The 25,791-nt window shown below is 41.5% G+C and overlaps 1 protein-coding gene and 1 long non-coding RNA gene across 6 annotated transcripts in view; one reads left to right on the top strand and one right to left on the bottom strand.

The window, feature by feature from the left end:
- Positions 1-25,791, top strand: part of CEP128 (centrosomal protein 128) — a 185,316-nt gene that overhangs the window by 75,687 nt on the left and 83,838 nt on the right. The window lies entirely within an intron of this gene.
- On the bottom strand, positions 1,992-25,539 carry LOC309538770. Its single transcript, XR_014222331.1, has 3 exons — positions 25,252-25,539; positions 8,238-8,357; positions 1,992-2,145 (listed from the first exon to the last, which is right to left on the bottom strand). It is a non-coding gene; the product is annotated as an uncharacterized lncRNA (long non-coding RNA).

Raw genomic sequence — 25,791 nt, forward strand, 5'->3', positions numbered from 1 at the left:
GGGGAAACAGGCATTTAGTACAGTCAATTCTTAGAACTGAAACAAAGCTAGGGATCTCGTTATCTAAATGCCCGATTACCCAGCACAATCTATTAACTCCACCATTTTGCCTTGTTTTTCTGCACACTTTTAAAATATACATATGGCTTCTCATATTCTCAGTGTTGCGCTTTCTGTATTTGCATACACATTCAACAGAAATGTCCCCATGGGATCTTGTTACTTTTCTCATTGCTAACTCTTTTGTAGTTTTGCTTATTCCACCACTTTCCCTTTTATCTTCCATAACCATATGTTTCACAAGCATACTGCTTTTCCCTGGTTTTGAAGAAGAGTGAAGTCGGGTTCTTGAACAGATTGTGCATTTTTGATGTGTCTGAAGGGTGCTTCACTCTATTGCATCTTGTCATATGTACACCAAAGAGGTTTTAAGTGAAGACACATATTCCTTACATTCACTCATTGCAGGTGAATAAGCAAATGTGCACATACACTTGGTAAATGGCCAAACTAGATGTTATGGTAAATGTGTAGCAGCTGCCCCAGACACCATGCATCTAGTATCTCCCATTCCTGGAAAGGTTTCATATTGGGGGGAGGATGAGACAAACTAGAGCTGATAAGAAAACATAGGTTGGTCACAAACCAGGACTGTCAGGATTTTCTCCCATACTAGAGCAGTAAACTTGAGTTTGCTACCGTATGTACATTCAATGGGGATCTTTAGGACCATATACGCTGTGACAGTAAACATGCAGTTGCTTCAGAAACTGGCTATTGAATCTTACTTTCTCCCTCCCCTTGCCTAAAGACTAGAATAATTTATATTGTGGTAGGTGTGACATCAATATACAGGTGTCCCCCCACTTATGCACGATCAACTCATGTCTGACCATGTACCATACATCCCTGGCTTTTTAGAGCCTGTCGACTTCCTTCCCTCTCACCTCATGGCTTTCAAAATTAACCTTTATATCATTGCATTTTGTACGTTTTCCAATTCTAATTACACACATTACAAAATAACTCAAGATTTAAATAACTATAGAAAGATAGAGAATTTCTCATTACAGATCTTCAGACAACCCTGCTATTGATGTTAATTGCTTACAGTAATCTTTCAGATATCGTATAAATTTACTCCAGTTTTTTTGGAGTTCTTGATCTTGCTGGTTTCAGATTTTTCCTGTGAGCTTCGCCAGTTCTGCAAAGTCCCACCTCTAATTATAAGGAATTCATGTATCGCCTTCCATCAAAACAACAATGGAAAAGTTATAATTCTCATCTAGAGAGGCAGTGTTTATGCTCAGCTAAGAAGAAAAGCAATTGGGAGTGTAACTCAGAAACATGAAAAGTATTTTGGAATTGGAAACAGTCACACCCACTATCATTTAAACTCCCAGAAGAATTGCAGTTCATTTTGCAACTATGCATATCAATACAGTATTGAAAAAAATACTGGGGGAAAAATAAAATCCATTGAGGATGAGATGGTGCCAAGAACAATGAGTAGATTTGTGTGCTAGCATTTTTGGATGTTTTAATTTTATTTCTCCCTTCTGAGTCACCCAAATGTATCATTTAGCTGTCTCATTCTCACAGTGGCATCAAGATGCTTGGGTGGTTATAATTTTTTTCCTGTTAACATTTTGTTACTAGAAAGAAATGGTAATCCAATCAGCAGTATTTGCACACATCTTTGTAAGTCTTTTAAGACTTTATGAGATCCAAATGTCACTGATTTTCTTACGCTGGAGACTGATAGTTTTCAGAGAGAGATGAAAAAAGACATGAAAGTGGAAAATAGGAACATGATTTAGTGAGCAACTAACTAGATCTGGAGACAGGCCTGATTTCAAAGGTTAGAATTCATGTAGTTTTGCTGAAGTGGTTGTTTTATGATTGATTTAAATCATTGATTAAATCATTGATCTAAAACATTTAAATGACTTAAATGACTTCAACCACTGAGTCAAATAAACAGTCTTCAACATTTTCAGATTCAGACATACCTTTAAGTAGGATGCAGGAGAATGTTAGCGAAAATGGTAGTGTAAATTGTCAGTGTTTGCTTATTCCCCATATCTGGTACGGAAACCAGTCCAGTGAATATGATAGGCATTCAGTCTGATTGTTGCTTTCAGTCTGCAAATGATACAAAGCTGATTACGTACCTCTCCACTTTGCATTGTGTTTCCATTGCACTGGATCATAGTGCATATGGTCTATAGAAGGGAGTGGGAACCTTCTTTCTCTTGAGGGCCACATTCCCTCAGGGGTAATGTGCCAGAGGCCGTATGCTGGCAGTGGATGGGCTGAAGCCAGTGGTAGTCACTGCCAGAATCAAAATGGGGACGGTCCGCCCATTTCCTTTCCACTCTTTTTGCCACCTTCTCCCCTCTTTAGCCCCCTGCTTACTTGGTTGCTTGGTAGGTAAAGGTAAAGGTAAAGGGACCCCTGTACATTAGGTCCAGTCGTGACCGACTCTGGGGTTGCAGCGCTCATCTTGCTTTATTGGCCGAGGGAGCCGGCATACAGCTTCCAGGTCATGTGGCCAGCATGACTAAGCCGCTTCTGGAGAACCAGAGCAGCGCACGGAAACACCGTTTACCTTCCCGCTGGAGCGGTACCTATTTTATCTACTTGCACTGGCGCACTTTCGAACTGCTAGGTTGGCAGGAGCAGGGACCGAGCAACGGGAGCTCACCCTGTCATGGGGATTCGAACCACCGACCTTCTGATCAGCAAGTCCTAGGCTCTGTGGTTTAACCCACAGCGCCACCCGCGTCCCAGTTGCTTGGTAGCCAGTTGCTATTGGCTGAGGTTTGTACTGCTCACTTGCAGAGGGCTTTCCTCCTACTCTTCTTTCCATTCCCCCATCTGTTTTGGATCCCTGGGCCCCATTTTTCCCCTCCAGCCCCCCTCCCATCAGCACTGACCTAGTCTGAAGGAGGTTCTTCACTCCTGGTCCAGAGAGGCTGGAGGTCCAACTCAGATCAAGCTTTGCAAATGATTTGATGTGTGTGGAGTGATGCAATGTTGTTGCTGTTTTAAGTGTTTTTCCTGAGTTCTAACTTAAGCCAGGGAGGAGGGCTTGTCCACCACTGTGTAGAATTATTTCCTCCTAATTTAAATGCAAAAAAATAGTTTTTAAAGCACATGAAATTTCAGATACATATATCACTACTGTTTTGACCTGCTAATTTTGCAGTCTTTATTAGTTGCCAGATTCTGTAGATAAGGCCTTTCACAATGTCACATTGTGAATACTTAGTCCTAATCTTGTACATGAGAAGTTCTGGTATTTTCCTTCTATTATAAAAGTGATTGCTACTGTCCATTATTGTAGTTCTTAGCTTCTGCTAATGTATGCAGCTGCCTCATTTAAACTTCATAATTATGGAGTATCCGAAGCATTAGATGTTATATTTTTCTATACAGCATAAGCTGATGTTCATTAAAGACAATTATTTTTGCATGGATTTTGTTCTTAGTTTTTCTAAATTGCGTAAGGGAGGAGAAATATTTGTATCATCTGAGCACACTCTTTGAATCGTTAAATCTTTCATAACTGGACTGAGCATCCTTGAAGTGTAATTGACAATTAGTTTTATATTAAACTAAAACTTTTGTTTTTTAAAGAAACCTTAAGATTAAAAGAAAGCTAATCTTCTAAATTAACCAGTGTTTAAAACCAATTCTACAAAAGGAAACATCAACGAAATGTAATAAAAACAGTAAATATTCATTTGATAAGAGCAATGAAAATCCCTTGCCCTTTGATCTCCGCTAATTCATTAATTGGATTACTGTAGACAGCCTTGCATACAAAAAGATTTCTGTGGCATAATTTTGCTCTGTTTACCTTCTCCCTCATGAATTAAAGGCGGGAACATCTTATAGATTCTTTTTATCTGTATTGCAGATAATTTGCTTTATTGTACATGTATGAATTATGCCAGTTAAAAGTTCTGTGCATCAAAATTCTCTAAAGAGGATGGATTAGAGAGGGGCAATTTTTGTCTGTCAGCCTCATCCCTGTGCAGATGTAACATTCTAGATCTCTTTAACCGTGAGCAAGAGTTTGCAAAGACCCACCCACAAGCTTCCTTCTTCCTGCTTTCTCACCAGAAAACTTCCTCTTCTCTTCATGGTTTGCTTTAAACATTCTGTAATGTTACGTTGCCATTGGTGCTAAATGTGGTTAACACTATTGGGATTCCTCATAGTCAAGGCCATAATTATAGAGCACAAATCTGGTAAGCATGCATCATGACTTTTGTTGATGCATATGATATGCTGTAGAATACAAAACCGATCCTCGCTCAACTGCACTGGCTGCCAGTTAGTTTCTGGGCCCAATTCAAAGTGCTGGTTTTGACCTATAAAGCCTTAAACGGCTAAGGATCGCAACACCTCCATGACTGCCTTTCTCTGTATGAACTGACCTGGACCCCGTGATCATCATCGGAAGCCCTTTGTGTGCCCCCTCCATTAGAGGTCTGAAGTGTGGCAACACAAGATCGAGCTCCCCACTGGTGGAATGCTCTCCCCAGGGAGGCTTGCCTGGCACCTTTGTTACATATCTTTGGGTACTGGGCAAAATATTGTCTCTTCTCACAGACTTTTGGCTAATTAAACAATTTATGGTCTTTTAAACTGTGTTTGTGGGGGTTATTGCTTGTTACTATGTTATGTGTTTTGTGTTTTCATATTGTAAACTGTCCTGTGGTCCCCAGATGAAGGGCAGAATAGAAATTCAAAAAATGAAAATAAGTACATAAACAGGATACAGTAAATTGTAGATAGCAGAATTAGTGTGAGAGGAGAGAAGGAAAGAAGCCGATAGCATGCTTCAGATCCTCTCATTTTGGGCAGCAGATCAAGAGCATCACTTCTGCACCAATTCAGATCTCACACATGCATCCTCTCTCTCTCTCTCTCTCTCTCTCTCTCTCTCTCTCTCTCTCTCTCTCTCACACACACACACACACACACACACACAGAGAGAGAGAGAGAGAGAGAGAGAGAGAGAGAGAGACTGACTTTCTGGATTGAAAAATACTGATTTATAAGTCAGTTTGTGATCCTTGAAGAAATTAATGTGAAACATTCAGATAAGCAGAAGAATTTGCCTATGCCTGGTTTAAAACACCTATCAGCTGCACCCATCATGGCTAGTGGTCAGGGGTGATGGGAGCAATGGCCAGAGTGTTCCCTGACCTTCCAAAAGAATTTCACTCTTTTGCAAAGTCACAACCTCCCTTAGAAAAATAATTGTTGTAGGTCATTGTGTGTCATTGGAATCTCTTGCAGTGGTGACTATCATGAAAAAGTACCGTATTTTCCCCTCTATAACACGCAGATTTTTTCTCCTAAAAAGGAAGGGGGAATGTCTGTGCGTGTTATTGAGCGAATATGTGGTCCCTGGAGCCGAAAAATCAGGCAAAAATCAAACCGCGCGTCTCGGAGAAGGGAAACCTGAAAAGAGGAAGTGGCTGCTTTCCTGCATTCTGCCTCAGGGTCTTACTGCCCACCCTCCTCTGTTTCGTTGCTGTGTTTGCTGAAACGGAACAAAGAGCAGGGAAAGCCCCTCCCCTCCAGGCAAGCAGAGGGGAAAGCAGAGTGTCGTTCCTTCCTCTCTGTGCTCCAGTGGTGCTGGGGGAGAGGGAGAGAGAGAGGGGGGGCGGGAGGGAGAGAGAGGGGGAGGGAGGGAGGGGGAGATGGAGAGAGAGAGAGAGAGAGAGAGAGAGAGAGAGAGATGGCTGGCTTGGGTGGGGAGAAACTTTTGCCTTTCTTTCCTCCCTCCCGTTAAATCCCTCTCCTGCATTCTTAGCCAGCTGCTTCTCTGCACACCCCTCTCATGTCCCTTCTTTGTTTTTCCTTCGCTCCCCACTTAAAACGTGGTTACAAAGCATAGATCCATATGGATCCTCAGGATCTTTGCATTGGGTCACCCCAAATTCACCATAAGATCACATAGCATGTCCATGGCTACAGCCTGCACCAAAAAAATCATGCACCCACTGTTGCCTGGGGCTGCAATGGTGCAAAAACGTGGTTACAAAGCATGGATCCACAGGAATTCTCAAGATTTTTGCATTGGGTCACCCCAAATTCACCATCAGATCACATGTCTGTGGCCACAGCATGAAGCACAAAAATGATACATCCACTGTTTCATTCAGAATGTTTTTTCCCTTGTTTTCCTCCTCTAAAAACGATGTGCGTGTTATGGTCAGGTGCGTATTATAGAGCGAAAAATACGGTAATTATTGCCAAAGCATTCACCAGGAAGTGAGTAATCTTAAACTCCCCTCTGTTGTTTTTGTGCTTTGGGCCTGTAGCAGTATGGAAGGGAGTATCTAAGAAAGTTGCTGTTCTTTAAATTTGCAATCAAAGTAGGAAAAGGAAGAGTTTTATTTGGAGTACAATGTGCATCAGTTTTGACAAGAATATTAAGTAGTTTAAGGTTAAATCCAGAGCATATCTAATTGGGGTTGCACTCAGTATTCACATATAACTTACCCAACAACACAACTCTGAGCTCTGATGAATGATGTTCACTTAAATAGCAAATAGCGAGGAATTATTCCTGCTAATTGTGCACACTGCTGTAACAAATACTATATTGCACACCCATTTGCAGGATAATGCTAAGTCACTGGTGTATACTATATGTTGCGGTATGGTACACAATTAGCAGGAATAGCTGCAGACCTGCTTGAATTATTTTTTCAGAAGAATAAAAAAATGAGAGATTAAAGAATAGAAGAGAGAATGAAATGCATATGGAAAGTAACACATGGTCACTTATCTGAAACATCCGGATATCTATGGGGAATGCAGTTTTGTTTTGTTTTTATAGTTGACAATAAAGTCATGGGTGGCTGTCTTTTAAGTAGCCTTTCCCAATCTGGTATTGCCTCATTGGTTCCTAACTGGTGAACTGTGGAGCCCAGGGGTCTGCATAACCCACCCAGGCAGTCCTTGGCACCATTCACATAACAAAAACTACCATAGAAATAGCAACGTTTTCAAAAGAAAAGGGTTCCATGGCTTGGCTTTTGAAAAACAGGAGGTCTGCAGTACTTAGCTAATTGGGAACCACAGCTTTAGATGTTTTAGTTTAAAACAGGCATAGGCAAACTCAGCTCTCCAGAGGTTTTGGGACTACAATTCCCATATTCCCTGACCACTAGTCCTGTTAGCTAGGGATCATGGGGGTTGTAGTCCCAAAACATCTGGAGGGCCAAGTTTGCCTATGCCTGTTTGAAAACACCTATCAGCTGCACCCATCATGGTCAGGGATGATGGGAGCAATGGGCAGAGTGTTCCCTGACCTTCCAGATCAAAATGAATGGATAAAAGACAATTCTGTGCATGCCCAGAGTGTTCAGTTCACTTGCTCTGTGGCTCAGTTTCCTGACGGCTCTGTGGTGCTTGGTTAATGGGAGCCAGCGTGCACTTCAATTAAGAGATTTGTGCTGTGCTTTGGTGTATTCTTCAGCGCCCTGCTGAGGCAGCCTCCTGCCTCACACGGAGTACAAAATTCTCTGCCACAGGGTGTGTTGATAGCCTGCAACATTGTTTAATTTAAAAGGGATTAGACAAATTAATGAAAGGATGAAGCTACCAGTGGCTACTGTTCATGGTAACTCTGTGCTACCTCCAGGATCTGACGCAGTATGCCTCTGAATACCAGTTACTGAGGAACTACAATGGATGAGGGTGATTGCCTTCATGTCTGGTTTGTGGGATTCCTAGAGGCCAATGGTGACTCCTAACTGGTCACTGTGGGGACTTGATAGTATTTGATTTCACCCAGCAGGGCTCTTCTTAAGCTCTTAAATGCTGCTGTGTATGCATAGTGGAGAACTGAGTTGGACTTTCTGACATATCCAGACCACGCCTGCTAACTGGGCAATAGTCAATAGTTTGGGATTCGACCTCAGATTGCCTGAGCCAGCTATTGCTTCATCTCCTCCTCCCCTTTCCCCCTACCAATTCTACAAGATCACAAGTCTGGGATGTCATTGTTTTGATGACTTTTTGGTGTACTTTCCCTTGCTTCAGAGATATTTCCAAGGTGGAAGATTTCTTTACCTTTTACTGCAGTTATCTCAAACATCTTGCCCCCCTTTTTTTTACAGATAGCGTACAATGTGTTTCTGTTATCTTATTTTTAATTGAGGGAAGTTAATTTCCAACAGTAAATGAAGGTTTGAAATTCTTACATGATCCTGATAGTTTTCCAGTGTGTATCCCTTTTCCATTCTCCTCCCCCATTGCAGTTCCTTCAGTAGATACCATTATTCCTTCAAACTGTTTTTTTGTTTTTCTAGAACAGAGAAATTCTGTAATCAAAGAACAAGCTGTTAGACAACATTTTTTTTTTGGGGGGGGTGTTGTGTGTGTGTAACTTGTGGATTTATCTTTTGACAACCCCCCCCCCCCGGGTGTGGATTAAGTATCTTTGCATATTTTTAGAGATAGAAGGATTCCCCCCCTCCCTGTTGTTTCACTGAGAATACTTAAATTATGTGTATTCTGGCAAACAATCAGCTGTGATTTGCTTCATGCAAATATATGTGTGCGTACCTTTGATGTCTGACATAACCAGAATTGGATATCTCTATCCTCAGGCTGAAGCAGCTGCACACAAAACTTATTTTTCAAAAGCTTTGTATAAATTGACCATTCTTCCCTCGTCTTTAACACCGTGTGGTGTTTTTGCTTTCACAAATATGGGGATTTTGAGATAAATCAGAACTTCTCGTCTATAGTCAGTTTTGAGAGCACTATCGTAGGCTAATGGTAGACAGGCCATAAATACCGCTTGACTCATGCTCCTTTATTAAATTGATCTTGACTCTGTCACTGGACCCCCCATTCTCCATCCCTCCATAAAAATGTCCAGCTGACTTAGCCTCTTATTTCCTGCCTTTATTGCCTTTTCAGTGAAATAAGTCTGCTTTTGAGTACCTTGCTTAATGCTGTGTCCTCACCCCCCTTATATTAAACTCTTTCTCATGTGGCCCTCAATCCCCCCCCCGCACTTTAGCAGACTATTTGGGGAAGGGCCATAGCTCAAGAATAGAGCGCATGACTCATGTCCTGCAAAATTGTAACCTGGAGTTGCATAGAAGTTGAGAGAATAGAAGAATCTTGCAGATTTTTTGGGAGAGCAAGAGTTCCTACAGAATATAGAAAAATAAAACATTGAAACAATGTGGCACAAGGTGTTATGTCTTAAGCTCTTTCATCACGGCATCTATTCCAAACATCATTAATTGTGCTGTGCTTGTTAGTACTTGGATAGCAATGAACTCCACACCTCAAGGTGACACAAAATGTATGGTAACATATGCTAGGCAGCTTCAGCAAAACCTGTATAAAAAAAGAGTGACCAACTCTCTTTCAGTTTAAATCCCCCCACAAAATTTCCTTGCACCTGGAGTTCTTACTTGGCACAGATAATGTAGCGAAGCTGCTACTGATAAGCCTGAATGAGAGGGTAATTTAGCAAAAGTGATTCAAGTGTGGGTAGAAGATTAAACTAACAGAAAAATAATGTTCTCCAGGTCCAGTTATAACCAATACTAATGTTATTTCATAACAGAATATCACAGTTTCCCATAATTTAGAGTTGTGGAGATTTTATTTCAATAGAACTGCATTTCCCCCTAAGAAATGCTTCATCTGAATCTCCTGAGCCATCTTGAGTAAATTTGATAACCATGAGGCTGAAAGCATCCTTTGGGAATATTGTACCAGGCCACTGGGATAGGCATTCATTTGTGGTGCGTCTGAGAAACAGTTTATGAGCAGATTCAGATAGGTCGCCGTGTTGGTCTGATGCAGTTGATATATATATATATATATATATATATATATATATATATATATATGCTTTCGTAGATTTTCACGGGTACAGGAATGCAGGTTTTGGTGTCTTCGGGTGTCTTCCCGTGTAAGAGTCGGGGTGTCTGTGCGACGTTTCGACGAGGTCTCACTCGTCATCTTCAGGCTGGTGCTTTCGGCTTCTTGTTACATATATATATGTATATATATATATATGTATATATATATATACATATACACACACACACATATATATATATATATATATATATATATATATATATATATATATATGTATACATATATATATGTATATATATATATGTTGTCCAGTAGCACCTTTGTTGTTGTTGTTTAGTTGTGTCCGACTCTTCGTGACCCCATGGACCAGAGCACGCTAGGCACACCTGTCTTCAACTGCCTCCTGCAGTTTGGTCAAACTCATGCTGGTAGCTTTGAGAACACTGTCCAACCATCTCGTCCTCTGTCGTCCCCTTCTCCTTGTGCCCTCAATCTTTCCCAACATCAGGGTCTTTTCCAGGGAGTCTTCTCTTCTCATGAGGTGGCCAAAGTATTGGAGCCTCAACTTCACGATCTGTCCTTCCAGTGAGCACTCAGAGACCAACTAAGTTTGTTCTTGGTATACGCTTTCGTTTATGAGCACTTAGCCAATATTCAAAGGAGAGAAACATGAAAGCACAGATGTAGAAGGCACACCCATGTAATTGGATAGAACTGTTTTTGTTGGCATCTGTCTGTCTTGGGAAACAATGGAAGAGTGCGCCTCAAACTGTTGGAGAGTTACAGTGCCTGCTGCAGCTAAAGCATTGTACTGGATGGTACAGTGCATGTTCTCGTGGAAGGACACAACCCTCTTGTGGAACTCAAGTGGGTATCGTATCTTGTTGAACAGTGTGAAGAGTCCTTTTTGGCTGATGAGGTCAAAGACCTATTGATATAAGAATTAGAGGCCTCAGGTGTATACTTTGAGTATAATATGATTTTAGATGTTTTATATGTGTTGTTTTAATTCCATTTAACCTCTTAGATTGAATGCATGAAAAGAAAAGGTCTGCTCTCTGTGTCTTTTCTAGGAGCCTGCATTTTACAGCCCCTGTGCTCTCTGTCCCATAAACAACAAGGCTAATCTATCCCTAGGAATGCTTGGGGTGGCATAAACAGATGGCTCAAATAGCCTCCAGGATATTGTTCCAGGCCTCTCGTGAATTCACACCAGGGTATTAAGGATTTCTGATTAACTGCTGCAGCCAATCAGAAGCCGTGCCCTGGCTTCGGAAATCTGTTTCGGAAATCGAACAGACTCCTGGAACGGATTAAGTTCAGGAACCAAGGTTCCACTTTATTGCAGTAGAATAAAATACTGGGTCCCTATCTGGATGCTGGGCCTGCCTCTTTATTCCTTGGTTCCATGTTTTTCTTTAATTTTCCCTCGCCTCGATATTGAATCAGAGGAGTGAGGAGCAAATTCTCATGGCACTAGGAAGGTGATGTGGAAGGGGCACCTGCAGCTGGTGCAGTGAGAAAATCATGCCACAGATAGAACAATCTACAAGTGAAGTAGACAGGGTGGGGGTGAAGAAGAAACTGAGAGCATGAAGTCAAGGGAAAGAGGTAGAGGTAGCATGCAATTGTGCTTTCTTATTTATGGGTCTTATGGAAGTGGCCATCCACTGGGACTGAAAACTCAGAACAAAGAGGTGCCAGGAGATTCAAGCTGTGGTCTATCACGGAGATAAGAAAAGCAATAAAGACAACAAGCATTGCGGCAAATGGGTTGTTGGATTCTATCATTAAAGCACACCTTACTTAGCTGATAATTAATATATCAAATCAGATATGCTGTTTGCAGGAGTGCCAACTTCTTACACAGCTGTATATGCTAGATAATGAAACATTTAAACGAGCACAACAAAAATAAAATGAATGCTGCATCCTATCTGAAAAAGGAGGGGTTTTGACTAGCAAAGGAACATCAGTGTACACATAGCTATAATTTCATACAATTTTTGTTTTCCTTGCTTATGTTTCTTGGATAGTACAGGAGTGACTTTCTCAAATTAAAAAAAAGGAGGCTGGACCATTAATGTAGTTATTTGCTAGGATAAGTCATTCTTTTCAAACCTCTGTGTTTTTGTTTCAGACTGATTAGATCCTTCAAAAGAGAGAGATCAATTTGGGCTGGGGTAGATTTTAGGGGGGGGGTGCTTGAAAGTGGAAAGTATGCTTCAACTGTCTCGAACCTCTCAAGTTTATCAGATATTCAAAACAAACAAACAACTCCTTAGAAACAGTATACCGGTACCTGTTTGTTCTCCCCTGATTCTAGAGGGACCCCAGAAAGTTTGGAAGGTGGTAGCTCCCGTTGTCCAAGATGTCCCCCCCCCCGACCTCTCTCAGGTGAGACAGGGCAAGTGTGCTCCTTCTCCTCAACAGAAAAAATTTCCAGTGCATATACAGTGGCACCTCAGGTTAAGAACTTAATTCGTTCTGGAGGTCCGTTCTTAACCTGAAACTGTTCTTAACCTGAGGTACCACTTTAGCTAATGGGGCCTACCGCTGCTGCCGCACCGCTGCCACGTGATTTCTGTTCTCATCCTGAAGCAAAGTTCTTAACCCGAGGTACTATTTCTGGGTTAGCGGAGTCTGTAACCTGAAGCGTCTGTAACCCGAGGCACCACTGTACCCCAATGTCTAAAGAAAGAGAAAAGCCCACAGTGACTGAGCATTGTTCAGTGTTAGCATTTCATGAAAAGGAAAGGTTGTGTTGCATTTGTGTCTTGAGAATCTTTCAGGCAGCCTTTTTATTTTAGTGCCATGTTCAAAACTTAATCCTTTAAATCCTTTCCTATACTGCCAGTTTTATTAATATTTGTTTCTGAAGTAGTCATATGGACAAGAAAATGAAAGCTGTTACTGCTCCGGTATCAATTAAAGCCACATATGTTTACTATCCCCAGTACAAAACTAGTTCACTCCCATTGTGATACAGTAGAATTGTCATTGTTAGGCACATAGGTAATCAAGCAGCATCTACCAGTATGCTCAATAAGTCTAGTTGGTGGGGTGGGAGAGCTGGGGCGCGGGGATGCACCTGGCAACCAATGTGCTGCTTTGGTTTCAGATAGTACATGGGTAAAGGTAAAGGGACTCCTGACCATTAGGTCCAGTCGTGACTGACTCTGGGGTTGCAGCGCTCATCTCGCTTTACTGGCCAAGGGAGCCGGCATACAGCTTCCGAGTCATGTGGCCAGCATGACTAAGCCGCTTCTGGTGAACCAGAGCAGCGCACGGAAACGCCATTTACCTTCCCTCTGGAGCGTTACCTGTTTATCTACTTGCACTTTGACATGCTTTCAAACTGCTAGGTGGGCAGGAGCTGGGACCAAGCAACGGGAGCTCACCCCGTCACAGGGATTTGAACCACCGACCTTCTGATCGGCAAGTCCTAGGCTCTGTGGTTTAACCCACAACGCCACCCCCGTTCCAGTTTCAGCACCCTCTAGCATCTATGGTTGCTCATTTGCCAGAAGTAATGTATTTAGCGTTAACTCTGGAAATGTATACTCGATTGTGAAGAAGAAGAGGAGTTTGGATTTGATATCCCGCCTTTCACTCCCTTTAAGGAGTCTCAAAGCGGCTAACAATCTCCTTTCCCTTCCTCCCCCACAACAAACACTCTGTGAGGTGAGTGGGGCTGAGAGACTTCCAAGAAGTGTGACTGGCCCAAGGTCACCCAGCAACTGCATGTGGAGGAGCGGAGACGCGAACCCGGTTCCCCAGATTATGAGACTACCGCTCTTAACCACTACACCACACTGGCTCTCATGTGACCAAACTAAGCCTCCTAGAGCAAAATCTGCATCAGTATGACCCTCCCCCCAACATCATAGAATTATAGATTCCAAGGGTCATCTAGTCCACCCCTGCAAATATCATAAAACCTTCATCCCTGCTTTAATCAATGATATGAGACTCTGTTTGTGTCCTGGGATTTTTAGACTCATCTACCCATGCACTGTCTGAAACCAAAGCGGTGCATTGGTTGCCAGATGAGAAACATCTTGGCATTTTTTCCAGCCCTCGCACCCCAGTATAGTTCCCACTACACGACAGAACAAAGTACACAGATATCTGAATGTTTTAAAAGTTACAAAAATGCCCTTTTGGATCTTCAGAATTATAAACGACTTCTTTCTTTTTTCCTTTTTACCTTTTCACTAGAAATAGGAAAATGGGAAGGACCTTAGTTTAGTGGTAGAAGAAGATTCCGGGTTCAATTGTATGTTTGTAGTGTTTCTGGAGCCATTTTGCACATTTAATTTGCAGGTGCAGGCCTGGACCTTAGTTTATTCCTGTAGCATGGCTGGATCACTCCAGAAAGATGGAGATGACAGGCTGGTATTGCTGTTGGTATGAAGCCAAGGAATTGCTCACTTGCAGAGTTTAATGTACAGTCTGGTTAGACTTTTTCAGCGCTAGGCCCCTATTGGCCCATGTTACCCAGTCCCAGCACTCCCCTTTTCCTTCAAGCCTGCAGATTCTCTGTAACATAAGATGATCTTCCTGCTATCACAACCAATTTTCCACACTCCAGCAATGGAAGATGGACTTTACATCTCCTCCAGTCACTAGATAACACTATACTATACATTTTGAATTCAATCAAATCTTTTACCTGGACGCTATCCAAACCTAAATCCTGGCTTTGCAGTATTCAAAACCCACCACATTTCTCTTCTGCTCTCTGCGTATCCCAGGAACCTATGTGTTTTGTTTAAGGTTTGAAGCCATTTTAATTTCTCAAGGGCGGGGAGGATCCATTTATTTTTCATACCAGAACATGATACTTTTAGCACCTGGGAGGAGCTTAGTCAGCCTGTAACCTCTGTCTTGGAACTGAATCTACAAGCTGACCTCATAAAGCTTGCCATACTTTCTGCACATGCTGTAGAGGCAAATGGGGCTTGTCAACCTGGGAAGGTAGCTCATCTAGATCAAGGAAAACTCTGATCCTAAACTTCTGCTGCCTTGCAGGACATCTTCGGCAGAAGAAAAGGCTAAGGAGTAAACTACACAAATCCAGAGTGGAGTCCTTAAGACAGTTGGATGGCACCTTGCACGCCTTCTTTTGGCAACTATGGCAGCCAAGCTGGTGCCCAATGTATTGCTCTGATTTCCTTTGTACCACGTTAGTGAGACCAAGAGGGGAGTCTTGCTGTCTAGGAAGCCCAGGACCCATACATACTTCCCAGGCTTGCACACCAGGGAAGTCACTTTGGTGCTGCTAACGCAGCAAAAACAATGTGGTTTGGCTTCACCCATGGAGGCGCATGCCATTGTCTCTTGAGACAGACCGATGCCAACAACTACTTTTGTAACATTTTGGTTGGTTCCAATAAAGGTATTGCCCAACTGTGGATTTTGAAGTTTTAAATATTTATTTTAGTTGGTTAGAACTCTGCTGAATTCTGAAACACGATTAATTTGTCACAGACGAAGCTGGCTGACTTAATTGCTTTTCACGGATGATCATGACGTGTGCTCATAAAGCAAACCAGATTATTTTCTGTGAAAGGAACAGCGAGAGCTCAAAGTTTGAGGGGTTCTGTTTGTTTGCTTTTGGTACAAAGAGTACATTTCAGTTCTTCTACGTTAAAATTGTGAACCTTCATTCTCCCGCAAAAGAAAATTAATGATGGACGGATATTGACCTTCGTCTCTTGAAATGCTTTACTATTCTTGCATTGCAGAAGCAGTTGCTAAAATGATCACTGATAATTTTGTCTTTACTTAGGAAAACAATTGATATCTCTTCATGTACTCCATAACTTGAATCAAAGCAGGTTTTGTTCAGAGCACTTTTTAAACATCATCTTCGTTTCTGAAAGTGTATGTAAATCTGCTGTTGGATATTTGCTGCAGGGATTATATATTAAAGACATGAGAGCTGTGTGTCCCGTTGATAGGAATTGCCTCCTGACAGAACTGTATTTACTTGTAATTTTGTGCTCAAAAAAGGAACACCACTATGTTGACCAAATAGTTCTGTATACAGTATTCTTAAATATATCTTTAAATGTATTGGTTTTCAGAAATACCGTCTTGAGCTTTGCTATCTGCTTCAATGGGAATCCTTTCTTTGCTGCTAGGAAAATGTGAAAAACCCTAGAAAAAAAGTAAGGGAAGCTGAGTTTCCAGGTGTTGGTGTAGTTAGGAGATGCAAAATGGCCTTCTCCCATGTAGGTCCAGCTCCCTGATGACACAGGGAAGAGCCACGCTTCACTGTCTTCTATATTACTAGCGTAATGTAATTACTGCCCAAAGCCCATCCAAACTAAAGTTAGGATGAGAGAATGTCTGTGACTCACATCTTCCTCTACCACTGCTAGATTCAGAGGCACATAGTGGAGCTGATGTCAGTTGTCCTATCTGCCCATCCAGCCATGCTTTATAGCTCATCTGCATCTAACTGTGTGAAAAGCTGGGAGTTTGTGTACGGCCAAACACAGCAGGGAGGAGCAGATAAATAGGGGTAGAGTATGGGTGTGGAGAAAACACTTTTTAAAATGAATTTGCTAGACAAAGGGCTTGATTTTGATACAGTGTATCAATACGGGGAACATGTAAGGGTTGTAATACAGTCGTACCTTGGTTCCCAAACGGCTTGGCTCCTGAAGAAATAGGCTCCCGAACGCCACAAACCCGGATGTAAGTGTTCTGGTTTGCAAACGTTTTTGGGAAGTCGAATGTCCGTTTCGGCTGTCAGCATTGTTTCTGGGGCCAGTCAGCCAGTCAGAAGCCACACCTTGGTTTGCGAATGTTTTGGAAGTCAAACGGACTTCCAGAACGGATTGAGTTTGGGAACCAAGGTACCACTGTACTACGTATCTGTTGGTGACTAACAGTTGGCTGGCCTGGGGAAAACTGGGTTCTTTAAATACTGAGAAAATTGTAAAATTACACTTTTGATTGGCTTGTGGGTAGGAATTATTGAGCACTCATTGGGCAGGAAAAGTGGCCTGATGTAGGGGAGAATTCTATGCCATTCAGATAAGATTTATTATTATTAGTTAAATTTATATACAGCCCTATACCAGCAGGTCTCAGGGTGGTTCAGACTGGTTGAAGGATAGGCTGGTTGGGACATAAATAGGCCTGTTCTGCTAGTGTTGAGAGAGACTGGAAGCAGAGATGAAGAAGAGGGAAAGAAGAGGGCTCAGGTGAAGAAAAAAATCTGAAGAAGACCGTGAAAGCCTGGATCTGAAGCAGAAACAGGTGGAATAAAGGCAAAGCTAAAGGTGAAGACTGGCAGTGAAGCCATTAAGGGCAAAGATTACTTTGAGAAGAATTCTGCAAGGAGTTTCTGGAGTTGATGTGAGTAAGAATAGTCTACAGACCTGGCTCAAAAGAAACCAGCCGGCATCAACTACGTAGTGATGAGATGAACTGGGGAAGGGGGGCTAAAGGTAATGGGTTTATAAGTTAAACAGAGTTAGGTTATAACTAGGTTTTACCAGCCATCTTTATGTAAATCTCTGTAACCATCAGCAACCTTACTGCAGCAAATATAAGTAAATCTTCAAGAAACAGTAACAAATGGAAGTACAGGTGAAACTCGAAAAATTAGAATATTGTGGAAAAGTTCATTTATTTCAGTAATTACTATTCTTTTGTAATTCTTTTTTTTTTTTGCGTTTTACCTGTACAGCGTGCAGTTCACCTTTTGTTGTTGTTTAGTCCTTTAGTCGTGTCTGACTCTTCGTGACCCCATGGACCAGAGCACGCCAGGCACTCCTGTCTTCCACTGCCTCCCGCAGTTTGGTCAGACTCATGTTTGTAGCTTCGAGAACAGTGTCCAACCATTTCGTCCTCTGTCATCCCCTTCTTCTTGTGCCCTCAATCTTTCCCAACATCAGGGTCTTTTCCAGGGAGTCTTCTCTTCTCATGAGGTGGCCAAAGTATTGGAGCCTCAGCTTCACGACCTGTCCTTCCAGTGAGGAAATTCACCTTATCATACCTTTATAATTTATAAAGAATATTTTGTTACTTTAATTGTAAAAGCATGTCTGGCTGGCACACCTACTGGGATATAATTAAAGGTGTTGGTAAACAATAAAGTGCAGGCATTTGGTTGTAGTAGTAGGAAGGTAAACCAGCAGTGGTGAATAAAAGCTGGTTTCCCCCCTATAAAAAACAGGTGGACCTCACTGTAATGGTTATGAAAGAAGCAGAGCAAAAAAACATACTTAAGGAAGAAAAAAGGGGGGAACAAAGGGATTACAGGGAAATAGAAGGGGAAAGGGGAAGAAGTGGGTGGAGTTTGCAGAGAGAGCATGCCATGGGGCAGAAAGCTGGGTTATAGAAGACTGTGGGTTAAAAGAAAAAATCAAGCTAAAATTGTAGCAAAATATGCTTTTTCACAGTTAATGTTATGATCCACATTTTTAATAACTCAAAACATCTATAAGTGTTTTGAGTTGTGCACCTTGGAATATATGGTATAACTGAGTATTTCTTTTAGCTTTTTTTGTAATACCTTCGCCTCTGCGGACTTTTTTAAAAAAGTTATTACAAGAAATGTGTGTTATATTTTCCTGTCTCCTGCAAACAGATGGGTGGACTGGACTAATGTCCGAACTTGATATGTAGAGTTGCGTCATGAATGTGCTTCCCAGATTTTATTGGTCTATCTTAATCTGCACAAGAGGTGTCCAATTACAAAGGATCCAACAAACAGAACATTTCAAACATGTGTTTTTTATGTTCAATCCCACATATTGCAGAAGAAAGACTTGGATCTGTTTGTAGTCTCCAAAAAAAAAATCAGACGCTAAAAAACACATTACATTCCTATTCTTTTACTCATTGCCCCCAGTCTCATTCTGTAAATGACAAAGCACTGCCTGCCATTTAAATTGTACATTTATTTCACAGTTAGCTGTTTCTGTCCACCCACACCTTGTACACAAAACTGAGTCCCTTTTAATCCTGCATTCTAGTTTGGCAGCCTTATTTTTGTAACATTCAGTTTTTTATCAAATGGTTTTATAGCATTTGCGGTGACTGTGGCTTCTGTTCCCACAAATATAGGCATAGGGTTTGTGCTAATTATTTCAAACTTGGAAGTAAAGAATTATAAACTAATTTTTTAAAACCAAGTTTTCTTATGCGCTTTGTCTGCTTTTAAACGTAATGTTCCTGACCATATTCTGCACTGTTCTATCCACACGGCTTAAGTTAACTTTTTCTTGCATAAAGGTAATAGCTTTCTTGGTTGTGCCTCTGGTTGGAAAATAATAGTAGGTGGCGAAGTAGCCACTTAGTGCGAGCTATGAGAGCTCTTTGACAGTGCAATGGACTCCCTTAGAAGTTGGTGGGCTCTCCTTCCTTGGAGGTTTTTAAGTGAAGGTTGGATGACCATACGTTGTAGATGCTTTAGCTGAGATTCCTGCATTGCAGAATGTTGGACTAGATGACCCTTGGAGACCCTTCCAACTCTACAATTCTATGAATCTATGATCTTCGGGTGTCTGCTACCAACAGAGCCCATTGCCTTTCATTTATGCAATTAGCAGCATCTGATTTTACTGTACAAGAGAGCTAGAAAAGAGGATTACAGAAATTCACGGAGGATAAAGCTATCAGTGGCTACTAGCCACAATGGCTATGTTCTGCCTCCCTTGTTAAAGGCGGTATGTCTCTGAACTCCAATTCTTGGGATTCACAAGTGGGAAAACAAACTCCTGCTATACTCAGGTCATACTTTCTGACTTCCCTTAGATATCTGGTCAGTGTTAGAAACTGAAATGCGAAAACTAAGAACTAAATGGCACCTTAAACCTTGGTTACAGGCGCAACAACGGACTGTCTAGTCACACTTTATAACAAGAATACAAAGCTAAAAATGAATGAACTGCAACTAAAATACTATGTTCATTTTTCACATGGTCTAGTCCTTCCCTGCCCACCCGCCTAATATTCTTAAGAGGGTCTCTTTTCCAGCCTTCAGAGAGTAGCTGGGAGTGGGGAGGCAGAAAAAGGTACTCCTTTCCTTTTACTCTGCAGTTTTAATCTGAAATCTTAGGTGCAGTACTGCGCCCAGTGCTCAGAAACTGCTCACTCTAATGAAATTCCCTGTTGCAAAATGCGCCTAGAACAATAGGAGTTTTGAACACTGCATCTGATGGGCCATTGTGAGAACAGTACATTGAACTGGGACCTTGCTGGTGAAATGCAAGTAATAAATTTAATAATAATAATAACAATAACTAGATGGGCTATTTGTATGTTTTACGTTCTAACCGGAGATCACAATTTGTTTCTCTCTAGCAAGCCACAATTGTTGTTGTTGTTGTTTAGTTGTTTAGTCGTGTCCGACTCTTCATGACCCCATGGAGCAGAGCACTCCAGGCACTTCTGTCTTCCACTGCCTTCCGCAGTTTGGTCAGACTCATGCTGGTAACTTTGAGAACACTGTCCAACCATCTCGCCCTCTGTCGTCCCCTTCTCCTTGTGCCCTCAATCTTTCCCAACATCAGGGTCTTTTCCAGGGAGTCTTCTCTTCTCATGAGGTGGCCAAAGTATTGGAGCCTCAGCTTCACGATCTGTCCTTCCAGTGAGCACTCAGGGCTGATTTCCTTCAGAATGGAGAGGTTTGATCTTCTTGCAGTCCATGGGACCCTCAAGAGTCTCCTCCAGCACCATAATTCAAAAGCATCAAAAACAAGCCACAATTGTTAGCCAATCTAAAACCATAGTTTGTTGTTGACTTGTTGATTGTGGCTTGTTCAGGAGCAACAAACTATGATCCCTCTGATTATGATGTAATGTGATTTGATAGCTTCCTACTTTGTTTTTCCAGCTGCTGCCAGGAAGAGAGTGAAAAAGCTGGAAAGCTGATCTTATCAGTACATGCAAATGTGGCCAATGGCAGAATGCTTTAAAGCTGGCTTTCAGTAGTGTTGACATCTGATAATGGAGGAACTGTGTAAAGTTCCTCAAGATTTCCTGCTTCTTGAATTCTGCAGTTAGTAGTCTGTTAACCTATTATATTTGGATTATCTTTTAATCCTTAACTTCTGTTATAATCAGGATACACACTGCTTAGTCATCATTCCATGTTAGCTGCTTTCCAAGAACTCATGGAATCATTACCTTGATATATCTCCTTGTTTCCCGAACAAAGAAATTCTAGTAAGTCTATTAAAAAAACAACTGTTTTATTGACTTGAGGCCATGACCTTATACATCACTCTGTCCTCTTTTGATCTGTTCCCCTCAGTTTACATTTGTGAGGCATTACTCGGGTGGTCACGTGTTTGCTATATGCAAGAACAGACTGTAACTTCAAACTCTGTGCTTGAGACGGTTTATCCAGCACACTGACAAAATGAAATTTCCTGGGGATAGCTTCCCAAAAAACGGGGAGATGAGACAACAGGAAAAGTCTTGAGAGGATTACTCAACATTTCTACAGCATATGAACATTTCTGTATTGTTAGGAAATGAATCCTGTATTGGGAAAAGCAGTTCACAGTGATACTGATGACAACTGAAATGAAACGTTGAATCTTTAGTATGCTAGCAGATAAGCTTTTGTGCAGCTGTTGTCAGCGACCATCTTCTTCAAAGTGAATGTGACTGCCTCTGAAAAATGCCCTCCAAATGTTTGAAATACTGTGTAGCAGTAAATGAGATGCCAAACATTAGAGCCTGCGTGTTTTTACATGAGTAGCATGGGTAACGGGTCCTTTTATTTAAAATGCATCTCTGGGTTATTTGTGGGGCATAGGAATTCATTCATTCCCCCCCTTCAATATATAGCCCGGCCCCCCACAAGGTCTGAGGGACAGTAGACCGGCCCCCTGCTGAAAAAGTTTGCTGACCCCTGCATTACAACCTCCAGCCGTGGAGGCAGAACATAGCCATCATGGCTAGTAGCCACTGATGGCCAACTTCTCCATGAATTTGTCTACTCTTCTTTTAAAGCCACCCAGGTTGGCGGCCTCCGCTGCCTGCCATGGGAACGAATTCCATAGTTTAATTTTGTGCTACATGAAGAAGCACTTACTTTTATTGAACCCTTTGACATTTTGCTTCATTGGGTGTCCCCGAGTTCTAGTGTCATGAAAGTTGGAGAAAAGCCTTTCTGTATCCACTTTCTCCATGTCATAAACTTCTGTCACATCACTATTTATGGCTTAAGGCCCTCGTATCTACGGGACCGCCTCTCCTGGTATGCCCTGCAGAGGACCTTAAGGTCCATGAATAACCATAGTTTAGAGGTCCTGGGCCCTAAGGAAGTCAGACTATCCTCCACCAGGGCCAGGGCCTTCTCAGTGATGGCTCCGACCCGGTGGAATGCTCTGTCCCATGAGACTAGGGCCCTTCAGGATTTAACCTCCTTCCGTTGGGCCTGTAAGACAGAGCTATTCCGCCTGGCCTTTAATTTGAATTCAGACTGATCTTTTATTTCCCTTCCCTTCTCTTCCCTCCCCCTCCCCTTTTATGAAGATCACCCGCTCTGAGACCCCACAGCTAATTCTCCCCTGACCACCTCGCTGGCCCAAGTAGGACTAATTCAGCCAGCTAGTCCTGGGGATTATTTAATTGATTTTTGAATTTTATTGTTATTCATGTTTTTATACTATATTTTATGCTGCTTTTATAATTAAGTGTTTTAAGTGTTTTTAATTGGGTGTTAGCCACCTCAAGCCCAGTTTTTGAACCAGGAAGGGCGGGGTATAAATAAATTATTATTATTATTATTATTATTATTATTATTATTATTATTATTATTATTATCATCATCATCTCTCACTTGTCTTTTCTCCAAACTAAAAAGACCTTGTCAGTTTTATGTTGAATGCAGTAATCTAGAGGATTCTTTTGAACTGCAGAATAGTAGTGTCATCTCTCTACTGCCCTGGTGAGGGAACCAGATATGATATCTTATTTATTCTTTTGATATTATCCCGGGTGTTCTGTGGTTTGTGTGTGTCTTAATTTAGGGTATGAGGATTATTTTTTTCAATAAAAGGGGCTGGGAGAATGTGTTAATTGGGCCTCTGTGAATCTGTGTCTATGCATGAAGCTCTTATGTAAGATGGCACCCATTGTTGGTTGGAGAAAACTAGCTTGAGAAAAGGCTTGAGCTGGGTAAACCAATGGCCTGCCTTGGTATAACACAGCTTTATGTGCCTACACACATTTTTAAGGAGAAGCCTCTGATGACGATGCTAAATTTCTACCAGTGTTCTGTTTATTTTAGGAAGGGGTAGTTCAGACTTAGCATTTTATCTATGCGCTTGTGTAAGAAACACTTCATAAACATCTCAAGGAAGTGTTGGAAGTTGCCATTATAGCTGAAATGTGTCTCTTAACAATTTCTTAGAAACCCCTTTGAGGTTTCTTGATTTAGTCCCAAAAGTGTTTTTGCACATCATGAAATATGCCTTTGAGCTTCTCTGGCACTATTCCTGCACATGTGTGAACACTGCTCTTGCAGAATAAAAAGCGGGAGAGAATTGATTTTTAATTGATGTGCTCGTTCTCCAGCCTGCTGGTTTTGCATTCATAGTGCATAGATGGTTGATTTGTTTTTGTTTGCATTTCCAATATTGTGTTTCACATCTGGAAATCCTTTTGACGTAGTTGGTATAATCAAATAATCAGATTTTAAGATCAGAAACGTTTCTATTGTCTAGTGCAAATGTATCATCTCATGATCTCTGTGACCACAGGGGCTGTAGAGAAGGAGGGGAAGGATTCAGACCAGCTAATCACCACTGCCAGCAAGTGGATATCATTATTCTCTGGCTGCCTCCACTAAGGAGGCCCTTTAACTTCTGGAACTTTACATGCTGATCCAGACTTCCTGTACTGGATAGTGTGGGTATTTAACTAGGCCTCCTGCAAAGGTTAAACCAAAACAATTAACTTTTACTATAAGATTGTATAGGACAGAAGTTTACTAATCGGTTTTTTATAAAGTTATTTTTTAAGATATTTATATATATATATATATATATATATATATATATATATATATATATATATGATTATATATATATATATATATATATATATATATATATATATATATATTTGCTTTCGTAGATTTTCACGGGTACAGGAATGCAGGTTTTGGTGTCTTCGGGTGTCTTCCCGTGTAAGAGTCGGGGTGTCTGGGCGACGTTTCGACGAGGTCTCACTCGTCATCTTCAGGCTGGTGCTTTCGGCTTCTTGTTACTGGAACAGAGCAGAATCTGGTGTTTGAGTTCCTATAAATACTGTTGAGGGGTGTGGTGTATAGCCTCCAAAGATGACGAGTGAGACCTCGTCGAAACGTCGCCCAGACACCCCGACTCTTACACGGGAAGACACCCGAAGACACCAAAACCTGCATATATATATATATATATATATATATATATATATATATATATATAAAATAATAATAAGGCAGTTTGAACAGTTAACCATAAAAGCAAATGAAAAATAGCAGAAAAAACCCCCACATTCATTTAAATCTAATCTAGATGTTTTCCATTTCTCCTCGTTCAGCTTTTGGATCCACTGCAGCCAGTGATGGATTTACGTATAAGCTAAACAAGCTATAGCTTAGGGCCCCACTCTCTTGGGGCCCCCAAAAAAATTTAAAGGAGGGAAAAAACTGGATGTACATTTCCAAAATATAAGATAAAAAAACAAATAAAATAAAACCTACATACAGCAACAGTATGTATTAATAATTATTTCACTATTAATGCACTTCTTCTTAATTGTAAAAAGGTAAAGGTACCCCTGCCCGTACGGGCCAGTCTTGCCAGACTCTGGGGTTTGTGCGCCCATCTCACATCTATTGGCCGGGGGCCAGCGCTGTCCGAAGACACTTCCGGGTCACGTGGCCAGCGTGACAAGCTGCATCTGGCGAGCCAGCGCAGCACACGGAACGCCGTTGTATTTCACTGTTAATATACTTCTTCTTAATTGTATTTCACTATTAATATACTTCTTCTTAATTGTATTTCCGTTCAACAATTACTTTGATAAAATACATATTTTGCTGTGTGCAAATGGCTTTAGATACGTATTAGGTCCATAAATTGCTATATAGCATATAGTCAACAACAACAACAAAAACAACCCAGCGACAAATTGTTATTGACAAAGGACAGCTGGACATATAAAGGGGCCCATTACCTTCAATAGCTTAGGGCCTCATAAAACCTAAATCCGGCCCTGAGTGCAGCCCTTACATTCTTGGCTTTCCCCCCCTTCTGATTTCAACTTGTTCTTCCTCATCTCTGACTCTAACATCTGTATTTACATGCATTATTTCTACTCCCCCTCTCAACCTCTTACCCGGTAAGAAGGGCACTAGAGTTCCGTTTCGGTTTCTGAATTCCACAAATTGGTTGTGTTTCTTCCTTCTCCCTTTTAGATCTTTGGCTTTGTTTCCCCTTTAGGCTTCAGTTTGCTGGGCTGAACGTTTAAATCTCCTGTTTGACCTTCTGAACCTCCCGGTGAGAACAGCCTCTAAAATAGAAAGCTGCAGTTCTGCAACTCCCCATAATACAAAAATGGCTGAAAACATTCCATTCCTTCACACTCTCTTAGCCACGATTGTTTTATCGGGAGCGTCTTGTAGGCTTGTGTTTTCCTTCCTCCTCACCCCTGCACAAATTGCCTCTTTAGAGTTAATTGTGATGTGGTGACATGTCTGTTCTTAGCGTAATGCCAACTAACCATGGTTAGCTTTATCTATGGTTTGTAAAGTACTGTATTTTTCGCCCTATAGGACGCACTTTTTCCCCTCCAAAAATGAAGGGGAAATCTGGGTGCGTCCTATGGGGCGAATGCAGGCTTTCGCTGAAGCTTGGAGAGCAAAAGGGGTCAGTGCGC

The sequence above is a fragment of the Podarcis vaucheri genome (assembly GCF_965113315.1).
Source record: "Podarcis vaucheri genome assembly, chromosome: 1".
NCBI lineage: Eukaryota > Metazoa > Chordata > Lepidosauria > Squamata > Lacertidae > Podarcis > Podarcis vaucheri.